Here is a 16,112-nt window from a genome sequence, read left to right on the forward strand (position 1 = left end):
AGGGAAGCCTATTCTTTGTGGTTATACTGATTCAGACATGGCTGGTGATGTTGATACTCGCAAGTCTACTTCAAGGTACTTGGTTACTTTTGCAGGGGGGCTGTGTCTTGGCAATCTAGGTTGCAAAAATGTGTTGCTCTATCTACAAGAGAAGCTGAGCTTATTGCTGTCGTTGAAGCTTGTAAAGAATTGCTCTGGATGAAGAGATTCTTGGGGGAACTTAGTTGTGCTCAAGAGAGGTATGTACTTTATTGTGACAGTCAAAGTGCTATACATCTTGGCAAGAATTCTACGTTCCATGGTCGGTCTAAATACATTGATGTGAGATACCATTGGATTCGAGATGTGTTGGATTCTAAGTTTCTTGAGCATGAAAAGATTCATACAAATGAAAATGGTTCCGATATGATGACTAAAGCTTTGCCAAGAGGGAAGTTTGAAGATTGTTGCATGGTCGCCGGGATGGAGGTCTCCTCCACATAGTCGTGAGGGGGAGAATTGTTGGGTTATAGGCCTTTTTCCCTTCCTATGTGGATAAATAAAAGCCCAATTTGGACCAACCCATTTTTGCCCATAGGACCATTCTTATGAGGCAAATATAAGTCTATTTAGATCTTATTTTCATATACACAGAGAGTTTTTTCAGCAGCCAAAAAGAGAGAAAGAGAGCAATTTTCGCAGTCAAAATTCAGCCCTAACAGCCAACTTCAAATTGCGATTTCCGCTTCGTTTCTTGTCCGATTGAGCTGATTTTTGGACAGAATATTATCTTCATCTCAATCTTTGATTAGGAACTGACATAGTTGGATTTGGTGGCCTGCATCTTCAGTTTTGCTATCGTGAACAGTAGCTGCGAAATTGGTGATTTTGCTCCTTTAATTCTCTAGATTTGGTGCAATCTTATTTTGTTGTTGCTCGTTGTTTGGCACTTGTTTTGTGGACAATTTTGGAGAACAATATTGTAACTCTTGGTGATTATAGTGGAGCTTTTGGTTCCGTGGTTTTTTACTCTTCACATCGAAGGGTTTTTCACGTAAATCTTGGTGTCTTATGTGATTGGTTTATTATTGCCTTGTTATATTTGTTTGGTTGAATTACTTGCTGCCTTAATATCATATTGCTTGTGGTTGTTTGTCTTCTCTTGGTTCAAATCGAGAAGGGAAAGTATAGACTTGGGTATTCTTCCGCTATTATCTTGTCAGGCATTCTTTGTTAGTGCTTTGTCTTTCCCAACAAGTTTTCCACTATAGCTTTCATGCCTTTGTGCCATTTTGTTTAAAAATGAATTCATTTAGTTCCCTTTTAACTTTTCTTTACATCATTTAGTTAATAGTATATATTTTTATCTAGTCAAGAGGCTTTCTGTAATGATCTATCCTACTCTTAATTAATTATTATTTCTCCCTTTTGGATACAATATCAACACCTTTTGTAGAAGCATATTAGCTCTTAATTATGTTCTTACTTCATAGAATAATGTGTCTATCTTTGTCGCTAGTTAATCATTTGATCATGCGTTCGTTGGGGGCTTTTATCTCTTTTCTAATTCTTTTCTCCTTCTTTGTGTGTATGTATATCTCTCTCGAGTCCATGGTGTACTCATCTACCTTGCATTTTCCGAGTTGAGCCATAAAGGCTCGATCTTTGTCTTCTCCATTCCATGAGTCAGCCTCCTATGTATTTGGAAGCTGTTATAGGTCCCAGAGACCCAACATGCTGCTGGAATGTTCAAACGCCCGAGAAATGGGCTGTATACATGATGTATACAACGTTTATACACTGATATACAGGTTCATGGCAGAAAAATATGCAGCCAAAAATGTGAAAATATAGAGATGAGGTAAAATGTAGGTGTGTGGAAGCAGGAGACACGCAAAAAACTGATATACATACCAATATACACCGATATACAGTCAATGTATACAAAAATGAGATTTGGTTAAAACTCAAGATTTCCACCCAAGAAGGGCACAATTTCATCATCTCTTTTACTCCTTTAATTGATTTGATTATGCTTTGACTTATTACTTTTAACTCTAACCATAATTCATTTTAATTAACTTACTTAGATCCCCAAAATAGGAGTTATTTTCTTTATGTTAATTTACCTTTAAAACATCTCTTGTGTTCATTTATTTTATGTCTAGTACACTAGTCAAATTTTTATATCGTTTATTAAGTATATTTGTTCTTGAAAGGATAGCTAATCAAAATATATTTGTTCTTAAAAGGATAGCTAATCAAATAAACTAAAGAAAAACATGTTTTTTTTCTTTAGTATCTCACTTTAAAAAGTTTGGTTCCCTTTTAAAATATAGTCATCATGTTTGGTTCAAATTATATATTCTTAAAAACAATTCAAAGGAGTGTAATTAGTGCAAATTTTTTAAAATCCTAATAATATAATTTGTTTAATTAAATATTTCAATTAAGGTCCCTTTTTCTTAAAAGTTCCAATTTAATATTACAAATTAATCTTTCTCAAAAAAAATAATAATAAACAAATAAATAGTACTATTATAATTAACCTAAGTCATAGGATAACAGCGTGTTAGCAGACGTTTCAAATGCCTAAAAAACCTTCTTGAAGCGTAAATGAGAACCTCTTACACGTTTGCTCTAAATTTATTAAAATTTAATCTGTTAAAATCTTTTTAAATTAAGTTTTCTTAATTTCTTTAAAAAATTAAGTGGATATTCTTGTTTAAGTATTTTCATAAAATGTTTTATACTTAGAACATTTTAAAAAGTGATTTTTCTAAAGATAGATAAATTACAGCATAACAAGTGGCATCGCCCTCGGAAAGTGCGGACCTACCCTTTTTGGATGAGTAAGAGATCTAAGCCTTCTTCAAGTCGTCTTCAAAGCACTTCAACGATCGAAACCTAAAATGTTGGAGAAATGGAGTTAGTACACTTGTACTAAGTATGAGACCATATGCACACATACTTTTAAAACATGCTAAGAAAAGGGACATGTTATAAAGGTATGCAATTTACTTTGAAAACACTTATGCATATTCAACAAGGCCATACCAAATCACTTAGGCATATTCATTAAGTCATAGGCATGTACATCACAAGACCAACAACATCAAACTAGTCAAGTCAACATGCATATCAGGTAATTAGACATATAGTCCAAGTAACTCTATCAACAAGTCATAACCACAACTAGCATGAATAAGAGTTCATTATAACATAACCAAATCAAGACAATTACCCATAACCCCTATCAAGTTAACAAGTTCAATGACCAAGCAAATCTCATAACCTTACTCAATCAAGGAACCCAACAAGAATCATGACTAACTTCCTACTTCACATAGCATAGCATTTAAGAGTACATAAACATCATTCTTTGACAATATAGACCAACACATATTCATAAGTGACACCAATCAACATATAGTATCAACAATGTGCAAGTTCATCATATACATATCATGTATCATTATAAGCATATCCATGCATAGTAACAACCTCCTAAAAATCCCTTCAAGGCAAACTAGTTCAAGGCATAGGTAGTCTCATACCCCTATCTAGGCTAAGTCAACCTCCCAAGTCACCTTAGTTAGTTTGTACTCCATTACTTCATTTTATTTTAGGGAACACTTGCCTTAACCGACATAGACCACAAGAGCGAAGTGCGGAATCCGGTGTTGAAAACCTTATATCGAAGGAAGGTGGTATACCGGCCAAAGTAAAAACAAACATAAACATAGCTTTTTAGGTGGATCCACTAGCTAGTCTTCCTGGCAACATAGTTCAAGAACATGATTCGGGAATTGAGGATTGATAATTTTTGGGTTGAGACACAAACACTTCTTCGTCCAATTTTCCTTGAAGGAAAGAATTATTGACATCAAGTTCATGGATTGGTCAATTATGTTGCAGAACTATAGATAGAACTAACCTTACCATTGTTGGTTTTACAACAGGACTGAATGTCTCATGAAAATCCAAACTAGGGCGCTGCATGAATGCTTTAGCAACTAGACGAGCTTTGAAACTGTCTATAGAGCCATCTACTTTTTGCTTAATCCAATACAATCATTTGCAGTCCACAATATTATTGGACAAGTCTCGCATAACGAGTTTCAAGATTTAATTTCTGATTAAGGCATCATACTCTACTTGTATTGATTGTCTACACTCTTTATGTTTATCACGTGTTTGAAAGTTACATGTGTAGGAATCAAATGGGTTAGAAAAGTGAGTTTTCTTTTTAAATTGGAGATGTTATTATGAGACCCAGTTAAAATTCAATTCAAGGGTGGTGGGGGAATCGAGGTAGCATGTGTTGCAGTAGAAGGATCATTGGATGTTAGGGGTGGAAGAGTGGTGTTGCTAGGGGATGGGAGTGGATGTTGGGTTTTGGATGAATTTACCTTTAGTGATGCGTCTCTAGTACGTAAGCAAAGGGTTATGGGTGGCAGTATACTACAACAAAGAAGGGGAAGGAAATTGAAAAGAAGGAGCAGAAAGTTGTGTATTACTTGATGTCTCTGCAGCTACTAGTAATTGGTCGTGGCTATTGGAATGAACATCACTTGGGGATGAGGTTGTATTATGAGAGTTGGACTCTACAGATATTAGAATAAGTGGTGGGATAAGGAGAGGAGGAGTTGGAATTGTTGTTGGAGTCTCCCCTTTGGAGTTAACAACTCCCAACATAATTGGGAAGACTATTTCCGCTAATGAATGAACATTCTTTTAAAAGGAAATTATTTTTCAAAAAATTGTACATCACGACTTACAAAAAATTTTGACTGAACCGGGTCAAAGTAGATATGAGTATGATGAGTTTGACAGATACCTAAATATACGCACGAGGTGGACCGTGGATCAAGTTTATTTTTGGTATAAAGTTTAAGCCATGGATAACAAAGAATATCAAAATCTCTTAGGGTGGTATAATTAGGACATCCACCAAATATTTTTTGGTAGGGAGAATCATTATTCAAAATGGGATTGGGAAGTTTGTTAATAAGGTAGAAATCATAATGACAGACAAAAGACCATAATTCATGTGGTAAGAAGGTTTCAGGAAGAAGAGTTTTAGCAATTTCAAGAATAAGACGATGTCCACGTTCATCTATGGCAACACGTTGAGGTGTGTAGGGAGATGAAATCAAGTGTTCAATGCCATTTTTTTAAATAGGGATGAAGACCGATGAATTCACCCCCTCCGTCTGTATAAGTTAAAGAATTTTTGTTTTGAAATTTTTTTCTGCTAAAGGATAAAACTTTGAGAATATTGAAGCAACCTCACTTTTGTTTTTGAGCATATACAAACAAATATATTTGGTGTATTGATTAACAAAAATGCAGTAATATAATTTTTCATCGACAAAACATGTGATGGTACCCATACATCACTAAAAACAATCTGAAAAGGAATATTACTGGAAAAAGTGAGCCGTTGAAATCGAAAATGATGCGCTTAATTCGAAGAACAAGAATTACAAGGGTCAAACTTGTCTTTTCCAGCAACAACAGATAAAAAAAATTTCTTCAAAATAAGATGTAAAATTCTAGAGCGGTGATGACCCGATCAACAGTGCCAAAGTTAAAGTGGGGCTTTTTTGGAGGAGATGTGAATGGATGGCATCCTAGATTGCAGATGCAATCACTCATATAGTCCATTATTATTCTTGTCTTGTACCATCAGCTTCAGAGTATGCGTCCTTCACAATAAAAGTAAAAAGGAAGAATTCAATAGATGCGAGATTATCTTGACAAAACTTAGCAACAAAAATGTGATTCTTATTTATTAAAGGAGCACAAAGTGTGTCAGAAAGCTTAAAAGCAGTATTAGATTCCTGAACCAAAGTTGAACCAATATGAGCTTTGGGAATGGTTTTACCGTCACCCATAGAAATCTCGTCACTTTCTGTACACTCTTCAAGGTTGTGGGGTTCTGTAGTTACATGGTGAGTTTCTCCAGAGTCTAGAACCCAAGAGTTTTCAGATGATTGTAAGCCAGATTCAAAGTTAGCCTTAACTTCAAAATAATTGTGTGACTTGGAGCGACAAACATATACCTTGTGTCCGAACTTTTGGCACAATTGGCATTTGACAGATTGCTTATATTGACTCCTATTTGGATGATTGTTGGAGTTCAATTGCTTATTGCTGGAATTCTATTGTCGATATTGAGATATTTTCCACTGCTGATTGTTGAAGCGAGGATTGTTCCTGTTGAATTGGTGAGGCGTGTTGGACTTTTGGGCAATAACAATTGTGATCACAAAGAATGGTTTGTTCAAATCTTGATGTTTTAAGAAAAAAATTCATATTTTGTGAGCTTGTGAAATAATTCTTCAAGGCTCAAAGAAGAGTCTCGTGCATGTATTACAGTAGAGAGTTCTCTATACTCGAGGCCAAGTCTACTAAGAATTTTGACAATATGTTCATTGTCGTTGAAAGGTGAACCAGAAACATTGGGAGCATCAGAGAGAGAACGAACCTCTTGTAAGTACTTTGCAATGACTTTTTATCCTTCTTAGTACTTCTACAATTGATCACTCAAGCTAAAGATGCGAGTATGGCTTTTGTTGGTATAGGTTGTGTGAAGAAGTGCCCATACTTTGGTAGTAGATGGTGTTGCTGCAATAGTTGGAGCAATCGTAGGATCAACGTATGCCATCATTCCTTGTTGGATCAATTGATCCTGAGAGATTCAGGTCTAATAGTTGTTATTTGATATAAGACGATCATTTTGGGTAGTAGTAGGTGATAAAACGGTTTTTTGCTCCATCAAGATGTCTCATGAGTTGATGTCCATTTAGTAGCATCACAAGTTGTGCTTTCCATGTTGAAAAATTGAGAGTACTTTTAATAGGTAACTGCACAACATGGTTAAATTGTACCACATGAGTAGTGGTCAAAACTGTAGAACTGCTAACAGCAGTAGCATCAGTGACTAGAGTCGTAGGAGAGAGCTTAAGAATAATGAAATGAATCTAACTTGGTGGATCTTATAGATGCTTTGATACCATATAAAGATTAATACGATAAGGCCAAAAGATAATTTTATTAAGTCTTGTAGAAAGCTATTATATTTATATACATAATCTTCAACCAGCTGATGCTAAAGTGCAGACCACCACCTACACATGATCTGCACCTAGCTTATGCTAAATTGAAACTGTAACTACTCCTAAATGTGCTTCACATAGTAGGAGACTTATTCAAAGTAGTAACAAAAGGTAAATAAAATAAATACTAGAAGTTACTGTAGTTAGCAACCTGAAAATAACGTTAATAGAAACTTATTTTGTACTACTTTTTAACTAACTCAGAGAAATTGATTTTCCTTCTTATTGACATGATTAATGGGGCATCTAATATTAGATAAAGGGAAATCTCCTCTTGCAAAACTAGTGGTTCCCAACTTCTTGAATAATATTCAAAGTAGCTTTATTAAGCATGTAATAAAAACTCTTCTCTTTGTTTATTTTATTGCCTGATTCTTTCTCATATCTCTCCAAAATATCTATAAATACCAAAGGTATGTTGTACGCGGATACAAATATCATGGTATCATCTACAAACTTAAGGTGATTAATGTTGTCACTCCACTTAGACATGTCAAAACTCTTGAAATCTTTGTTGTCAAATAGATTATTCAAAGCATTTGACAATACCTCAGATAATAGAATAAATAGAGCAAGTGACAAAGGGTATCATTGCTCCATTCATATTAGATGAGTGAAAGATATCATGTGTGTGACCATTGATAAAGATGTAGCAACAACAATCTCCAAATTTTATCGATCACCATTGTATTAAAATTCATTTTTGTCTACCTACTTTATCAAGAAGACCAATTCACCCTAATTTTCTGAGATTAACTTTGATAATACACCTTCAATTCTTTCATCTATTAATTTGGATATGATCTTATTCAGAAAATTACTCAAACTAATAGGCCTCAAATCTGAAAACACTGCACCACCTCCTTTGTTTCGACGGGAAAGTAGCATCCCATTCTACTACTCCCACTTAGTGCTCCTTTGGAACCCCCCTAGACTAGGCACATCACATTTAACCATTCACATAACCTTCATTAGCATTAGACATAATACCAACATGCTTCATGAACATTAGACATAAGGTCAAATTACTTCACTAACATCATATAGAAACCCATTCATACATTAACATTACAAAGACACACTAAGAATCCCTCCAAATGTCTGCTTGTGCAATGCATATATGTCGTCCCATTCCACCACCTACCCTAAGTAGTACTCCCTTAAGAAGACCTAGTTCATTACATTCATTTGTTGGGGGCAATCATTAACCACATAGACAATGGGAGTTTAACATCGAATCTTGTTATTAACCCTTACTGAATGAGAGATCCCCACTTGCCTAAGGTAGGGTAATTCTTTTAGCCTTTACGTGGAACACCCCTAGCTAGTCTTATGCGGGCGGATATTTAAGGTATATGGATATTGCTTCTAAGTACTATACCTTAACTCACGGAGAGTACCCATTTAAAGAGGTTACTTTTGGATACTACACTTCTACTCACGGAGAGTATCCACCCCTTTCAAATCCTCTTGGTGCTAAGCATTAATCCCCATAGAGTTTTAGACTTTCATTACATTCATTAACTATAGGTTAAGGGATTGCTACTAAGTACTACATCTCAACTCACGAAGAGTACTCATCCCAACCTCTCATTCATTCATTGGAAATCTTTTAGGAATATTTAGGTTGCTACTAGACACTACACCTCTACTCATGGAGAGTGTCCACCCAAAATCCCGCATTCATTCATTAGAGTTCTATTGAGAAAACTTTTCAAATAGACTCACATTAATTACATTTTCATTAGCTTCATTCATTCATTCATTTATTCATTGAGTGTGTATATGTGAGAAAGGCTTTCAAATAACCACCATCATTCATGACATTGTATTCTAAACATGATCATACTACTTATCCTAATCCACACACAATCATACTTCACATTCACATTATACTTCAATAATCATGCTATCTTCAAGAATCACATGCATAACTTCATAACACATCGTTATACATAAGCATCATAATATTACTCACATTCAATTCCCTCAAGTCCATAACCACAATGCACATACATATTCATATACATTAGCTAAACACCGCCACCATAAGTGGACCATACCACACAAGAGCAATTCAATAAGGAATAAAACAATATAAGTCAACTTACCCTTCATCCAAGCCATGATCACCCTTTCTCAATTCTCCAACAATTCATCATAATTAGGCATTAATATCAATAAATAACAATAATACAACATAGTATAATCACAATTCTAACGATATCCAATCACATTCATCAAACCCACTTTGTAAGTCAATTCTTGAATTTGACCTAGACCTTCAATGGTGTTCTTGAGAGAATATATTTGAGAGGGAAGAGTTTGATTTTGATGTTAGGGTATAAGTGAGTGTTTAATTGATTTAATATACTTAAAATACCTAAAAATACTAAAAAATGGTCCATGACTTAATTGGAACGTAGTATGAATTTACCAATTCACCCCTTGGTTGGTCGTGGATAGGACACAGTGTTGCAGGCGACTATTGATAAGGCGTCATCTAGCTGATGGATCGTCCTATCCTCCGGTGTTTTTGTTAGGGACTCCCTAATTTGTGGTCTAATCTCCTACGACTAATTGCGGAGCCATTGCCCCTTTTGATGGGACGTTAACCATAGTCGTGGTTCAAGTTTGTCTTTAAAGCCTTTGGACAACAATTGGGTCCTCAAGGACCCTTAGGGTAGTACTTAGGGATTCATACATGTATATTTCGACCCTAAACATCACCATCTAGATACTAGGGTCACTCTCTATCATTTTAGACTCCAAACGACACACCAAAACACATAAAACATTCAAGAGCATACTAGCATACAAAAGACTAGTTTCCTGATGTCATGGTCGTCCCTTGATGTTTGACTTCAAAATCACTCAAACCTGCCATTGGATACTATGTCTCATTAATTTATCAAGTTATTAACTCAAGAAACTTATGTGAAGCTCTAGCTTTTCCATTTTCATTTTGAGGGTGTAACATCCTTCTTACGTAATAAAATCAAGTTTGTATGAGTGATGAATTCAGAAACGATGTGCCCTTCAAAGAAGGCATGAATCACGTCTAAGATATCAGTACCAACAATGTCCTAACAAGATTGGTAAAAAAGACCTCAGGTTCACTTGCACCATTATTGTTCAATTCAAACACTTTTATTTTAATCTCATCTACTATGTGTAATTCATTTGTTGTATCATTGTCTCCAACATCAACCATACACAAAATATGATTGAATAGTAACATTTCATGTGTACACTACAAGAAATATGACTTTTAACAACCATTTCTTAATGAAGGGACATCAGTTCAATAGCTATAAATATTCTTATAGTGACCGAACATATTCTTAGACGTTAAAAGTTAATTTTTTTTATCTATATTAACAATGGATAATTATCCGTCAGTAAAAATCATGATAGCCGGTCGGTAAAAATTGATTAATCAACTAATATTAGGTTGTAGTGTTTTTGCCTTTTATTTTTTCCCCTAACAACGACTTATCCCATTTTCCCTACCCATGTAAAAGTCGGCAGACATATCCTGGATGAGCGGTATCCAGAAAACCAGGAGGTTGAGACATATAGACTTCCTCCTCAAGAGTTCCGTGTAAAAAGGCATTAATTCTAGTATGGAAAAACCATCAAAACACACCCACACAATTATGGTGAAAGAACTGACAATATAATCATCACCAACATCAATTTCCTTTATGTTTTAGGAGAAGAAGGTTTGTTTCTCACCCCTATGGGCATAAATTGTTCATCTTAGAGTTTCTTCTTCAGGTAAGATTTGACAATTACCCTATAATATGTTAATTTTGCTTCAAATAAATAGGAATAGGATAACAATTGTAAGTATATGGATGTTAATATTGCTTTGATGATGTTGGTGTTCAAGAATTTGTCATACTATTGATTTCAATTATTCTATTTTGGGGTTCTTTAATTTGGGTTACAGAAGGAAGTATTTGTAGCATCATTGAATTTTATGTGTATTGTATTCTCTATTCTCTCCTTCTTTATGGATTAACTTTCTCTTTCATGTATGTTTATGAAAAAATTAAGTCTTTCTCCGATTGGACTTTCAAACATTTACAATCTTGGAGGGATAAAACAAAGTGCCAGAAAATATATGGTGATTTTGTTGGTAGAAGTTTAGCTGTGATTTGCATTTTGTTGGGTTCTATGATATAAAGTTATCGTTTGAGTTTTAGGTATATGCTTGATGTTAAAATTTTCGCCTCACTGAATCATTATGTTTCCAGTTCAGAATTTGTTGAAAGAGGAAACATTTTATGCTTTAGTTAATTTGTAGTCTCTCTTTCTGAGAGTTGTTGTTCAGTTCTTAAAAGAAGTGACAACTTGTAGGTTCTTTGTTGCTTTTTATGTGATCATCGTTTGATCTTATCGTTATATGTAGGCAATTTAAAGAATAAATAGATATGCCTTAACTTATGTATTATTAAGGTTAAGCAAAAAAAGACATTTTGTTTTGTCTCTATAAGTTGTTTTTGTTGCCCACCAGTCATGAGAGCTTTGGTATTGGATTGTGCTTTAATTTGCAACTTGAATAGATTCCTGAGTTTCTGTAGATTGTAAAAATATTGGACCATTTTGAATTATCAGTTGCTCAGGACGGGACTTTAAAGCTTATTCGGAAGTTAATCTTTTAAGATCACAAGAAAGAACTTCATTACTGAATATAAAAGCTTGGTCCGATACATACAAATGCATCATTAAATCAGAATGTTCCATTAATGCAGGAAGTGATCGCTTCTCCTTTATATAAAATGTCAATTTTTAAGAAGAAAAGGCATGAAATGCTGTTATTTTTCTTCTTCAAACTCCATGTATTCCTATTCATCCTCCTTCTTTCTCTTCATATTCTCCTTCTCTTTCTCCTTCAACAGTTTCCTCTTTTGTGCCACTCTTGCAGCCTTTTTTATTTCCCTCTCTGTAGTTATCTCTATTTCACTCTTGTTTTCTTTAGTCACAATTCTCTGTGTTTCTTTTTTTTCTTTCTTTATTCTCTTTGTTATATTTTTTTTCTTTAAGTTGAAGATTTCTTCACTATATATTTCTTGCATGACATTCTCAATAGAAATTATGACTTAAAGCTTCGTGTGTTCTTTGTGAGGTTATGTTATGGTTTTAAAGTTTGTCCTTGTGCAGTCACTATCTAAGAGAAAGGTTCTTGCACGAAAGGTCTGCAAACAAAGGTCACCTTCAATAGCATCAAGCAAACTAGTTAAGCAAAGACAATATAATACTCACTCCGGTTGATATAATCAAACATTGTCTTGTTGACTAGTTTATTTAGAATATTTAGACCATATTGTCTTCTTGAAAGATATTTTGCTAATTAATTAAAGTATATGTTTATGCATTCTTGGTATGAATAATATTATAGAAAATGTGTTTTATGTTGTTGTGTAGTGGTTGTTTTTCATCGAAAAAAGTGAAAGAGCAATCTCTTCCTTGCTATTATTGTGTATTTCTCGTAACTAAAATAGTAAACAACTACATCTTCTCCTAAATATATCTTGCTTGGTAAGTGAAAGAAATCTTCTCATAAGCTCCTCTAAGATGTGAGAAAATATTTTAATTAACTAAAGTTCCCTTGCCATAAAGAGTTTGTCGTAAAAATGATTCGTTATTCGCTTTATTATATTCTTATTCATGAAATGAATGTAGTCACTTGTTTGAATTTCTGTTTTAGGTTTTCTAAGGATAATGTTTTCTTTCTTGATAAGAATCATTATGAATAAACGTTTTTTAGGAACTAAGAATACTTGGAATAAATGATCATTCAACTTGCCAACTATGTAAAGAATTATGTTGCTTGTTTAGCTTTCTATTTTATGTAAATAATTAAGATTCAATAGAACCTATTCTACTTCTTTTATCTTAAAACTACTATGAAAAAATATAATATGAACTATGAACCTCCAGAGGAGAAGCCACTAAACTTAACCCAATTTACAATTATAAATGAGTATAAATATGTAGCTGCTTACAAGTTGTTCACACATATTTGCTTAATAGACTTTTGTGATTCTTAAATTTCTTAAGATACTAAAGAAAAAACAATTGTTTATACTTTCTTAATTGAAGCTCATCACTGCTTTTTCCACCAAAAGTCTATCTTATTTGTGCTTTCCATTATATTAAGTAGTTTTAATAAATTAAACCATCTCTTTTGCTTAAACAAATGAGGACAGACCTGGAGTAGCTAAATGATGTCTTCGTATTTTGTTTTATTAGATTCTTACTTTTGTATGCATGATATTTTAAATGATATTACCATGAATCATGTTCTATCTTTGTCCGAACCTATCTATCTGTGCCCTTTTACTAGCTGAAAAACTTGAGCACAATTCTCGAGCAGCGGTTAGAATATTTCTATATTTGCTCCCTCATGTGAAATTTTCATTATTCCTATATACTCAAGCTGTTAAGAAATCACTTAGCTGAGAATGAGAAATTAGTTTCTTCTCAATTATTCTTATTTTTGGATCGTGATATAGTTAAGAGGTAAAATCACATCTTTTTTCAAGCTCTCTTTCAAGATAGAGATTCTAATCAATGTCTCTCTAAAATTTCAAGAGACCTTAAAGTGTATACTTGTTTGAATAGTGTGGTGCACCATTATTTTTCTTATAATGTTCATTCTGCTAATGTTTTGATTATGATTTATGCATCTTTGTGAAAAATAAGTTTGTTGATATATATTTAGTGTGGCGGACTCTTAAATGATGCTTTAAACATAATCAAACTGACGAAACATTTTTGTTTAAGATTTTGAAATTCAGTTGATCATATGTCTGTGTATGTTTGTTATGTAGTTGGGTATTTGTTGTCAATTACTAAGGCTACTTTAATCCACATTTTCATTTTGAATTTACATGTACATTTGGAAGCATATTTGATATTCGCGAAAAAACATGATTTCTGCCTAAATCAGAGTTGTCTTCAATGATGCATCTTCTCTACTTGAGTTTGCCCACTTTCAAGTTTGACAAAAGTATGTGCCTCTATTATTTAATTACTTGCATTTTATATTTTTGTTTAAAAAATTATTTCTGTATTTCTGTTCAATAAAAGAGATGAAATCTTTTAAGGATGGTAGCATGTTTCTGTTATTTCTGATTTTCACTACTTATGGATTGAGGATAATTTGTTGATAATGCAGGTCAGGGAGGGGTCAATATTTATAAGGAAACAAAGTCTGATAACATCAAGTTTAACTTTATTTTTTTGGTTATTGGTTGATGATGGATTAAGATGCATCACTATCCAGAAAAAGGTGGGTCTACTTTAACCAGTAGAATATTAGATTCGAGTAATCAACAAAAAGGTGTCATAGCAAGTTGAAGCACAGAAGTAACACAATTGTCTTTATGTTTTGTTTGGAGTGGTAAAAGATGTGCCCATCTATACCAACTGAAATTTTGTCGTGATCATTCCTTAGGAGTTGCAATAATAATGATCCATAATACTGGATGTTTACATTTTTATGTAATGTGATTCTTTTTGTTCTGTAGAATTTATTATGAAATTTTATATGAATATTGATTGTTTTATATATTATTACTAGATATGTTTTAATTTTGTGTATACATGAATGCTTACAAAGAATGATTAATATTTAGTTTACAATATATGTCAGAACTTTTAATTTTTTAAAGATAATAAGACAAGTATTTACAGAGGTAGACAAGTCAGTAAGATAACCTACAACAATCAATTTTTTTGTCATAATAATAAAGGTTTAACAAATCGGAAATACTATTAACTAAAGAAAATATTGATCATTAAAAGGATGTATAACGATCAGTTTTTAGCCATAACTGAAGTTATTTAGCGACCGAATTTTTAATCCGATCGTTAACCTTTAACGACAGAGCTTTTAGGGACCACTGATGACCAGATTATTTTTGATCGTTATAGGTTAATAACGATCGGATCAAGACCTTTAGCGATCAAATTTTCTCTCACTAAAAAACTATTTTCTTGTAGTGGTAGTAGCCCCTCCAGTAATTTTTTGATAGAAAGAAATAAGTTTATATATTAGTTCTTCCATCTTCGTTCATTATTTTGTTCAAAGATAATTTCTTCCTTCTTCCATATATTAGATTGTGAAAAAACCTAGTGTTTCTATCTCCTTTTAAAAATAAAACCTGCTTTCTGCCTCCAAAATTTTTCCTCGTATAACTAGTATCTGTTGAACTTAGCTTGCACTTTCTATAAAATGGATCTGTTTGCAGTATTAGGTGGTTGATCTTTAAATAAAAATTCTTTCATTCTAACAATCTCCCTCGGTATGACTTGTTGCTTAAAGATATCACCATATTTCTCTTTACTTCAAAGAGATAAAACATGTTTTGTTCTCTTCATCTTTTGTTTCAACTTGGCAAAAATATTTTCCTCCCTATAGTAATCCAGTTACATTTTACCACTTTCTTAAAATCAACTTCATTAACGCATAACTTCAAAAATCTAAAAGGTTTCATGACTATTGTATTTTGATCTCCATAACTGAATAAAAAATGTGCATGTTTAGATACAAATCTAGCTAGATGTTATACTTCTATAATACCGTAGACATTTAAGAACTCTTGATTGATCACAATTCTATCCAACCTCTTACATTCACAAGCATTATTTATCCATCCATTCCACCATGTGAAAGGACTTTCTTTGATATCACTAGCAAAAACTCATATGAGTTAATACAAATAGAAATATCCTCATAATCATGACAATAAATTAAAAAACACCCTATTTTATCTTCATCACTCAATACAACATTGAAGTCCCCTCCTACCAATCAGGGTAAGTGCAAGTTGTAACCTACTGAATAGATAGTCTTTCAAAGTTGTAGCCTTTCTTGTGCACTCCATTTAGCATACACAAGAGTCGACATCAAAATCTGACAATTTGATAAGGTAAGTTGCAATGTTAACTGCTGCTCTGTATTTGAAATAACCCCTACGTGAATATTTCCTACAC

At 33.3% G+C, this 16,112-nt stretch overlaps 1 long non-coding RNA gene across 2 annotated transcripts; it reads left to right on the forward strand.

Moving 5' to 3' along the window:
* Window positions 1-5,451: 5,451 nt before the first annotated feature.
* Window positions 5,452-14,688, forward strand: LOC104646819 (uncharacterized). 2 transcript variants are annotated; one of them, XR_011220637.1, is made up of 4 exons: window positions 5,452-6,477; window positions 6,570-10,883; window positions 14,021-14,124; window positions 14,293-14,688. It is a non-coding gene; the product is annotated as an uncharacterized lncRNA (long non-coding RNA). The 2 variants fall into 2 exon arrangements; XR_740993.4 differs by having other exon boundaries at window positions 5,459-6,477; window positions 6,570-6,689.
* Window positions 14,689-16,112: the final 1,424 nt, after the last annotated feature.

This window comes from Solanum lycopersicum, chromosome 4, assembly GCF_036512215.1.
Source record: "Solanum lycopersicum chromosome 4, SLM_r2.1".
Taxonomy (NCBI): Eukaryota; Viridiplantae; Streptophyta; class Magnoliopsida; order Solanales; family Solanaceae; genus Solanum; species Solanum lycopersicum.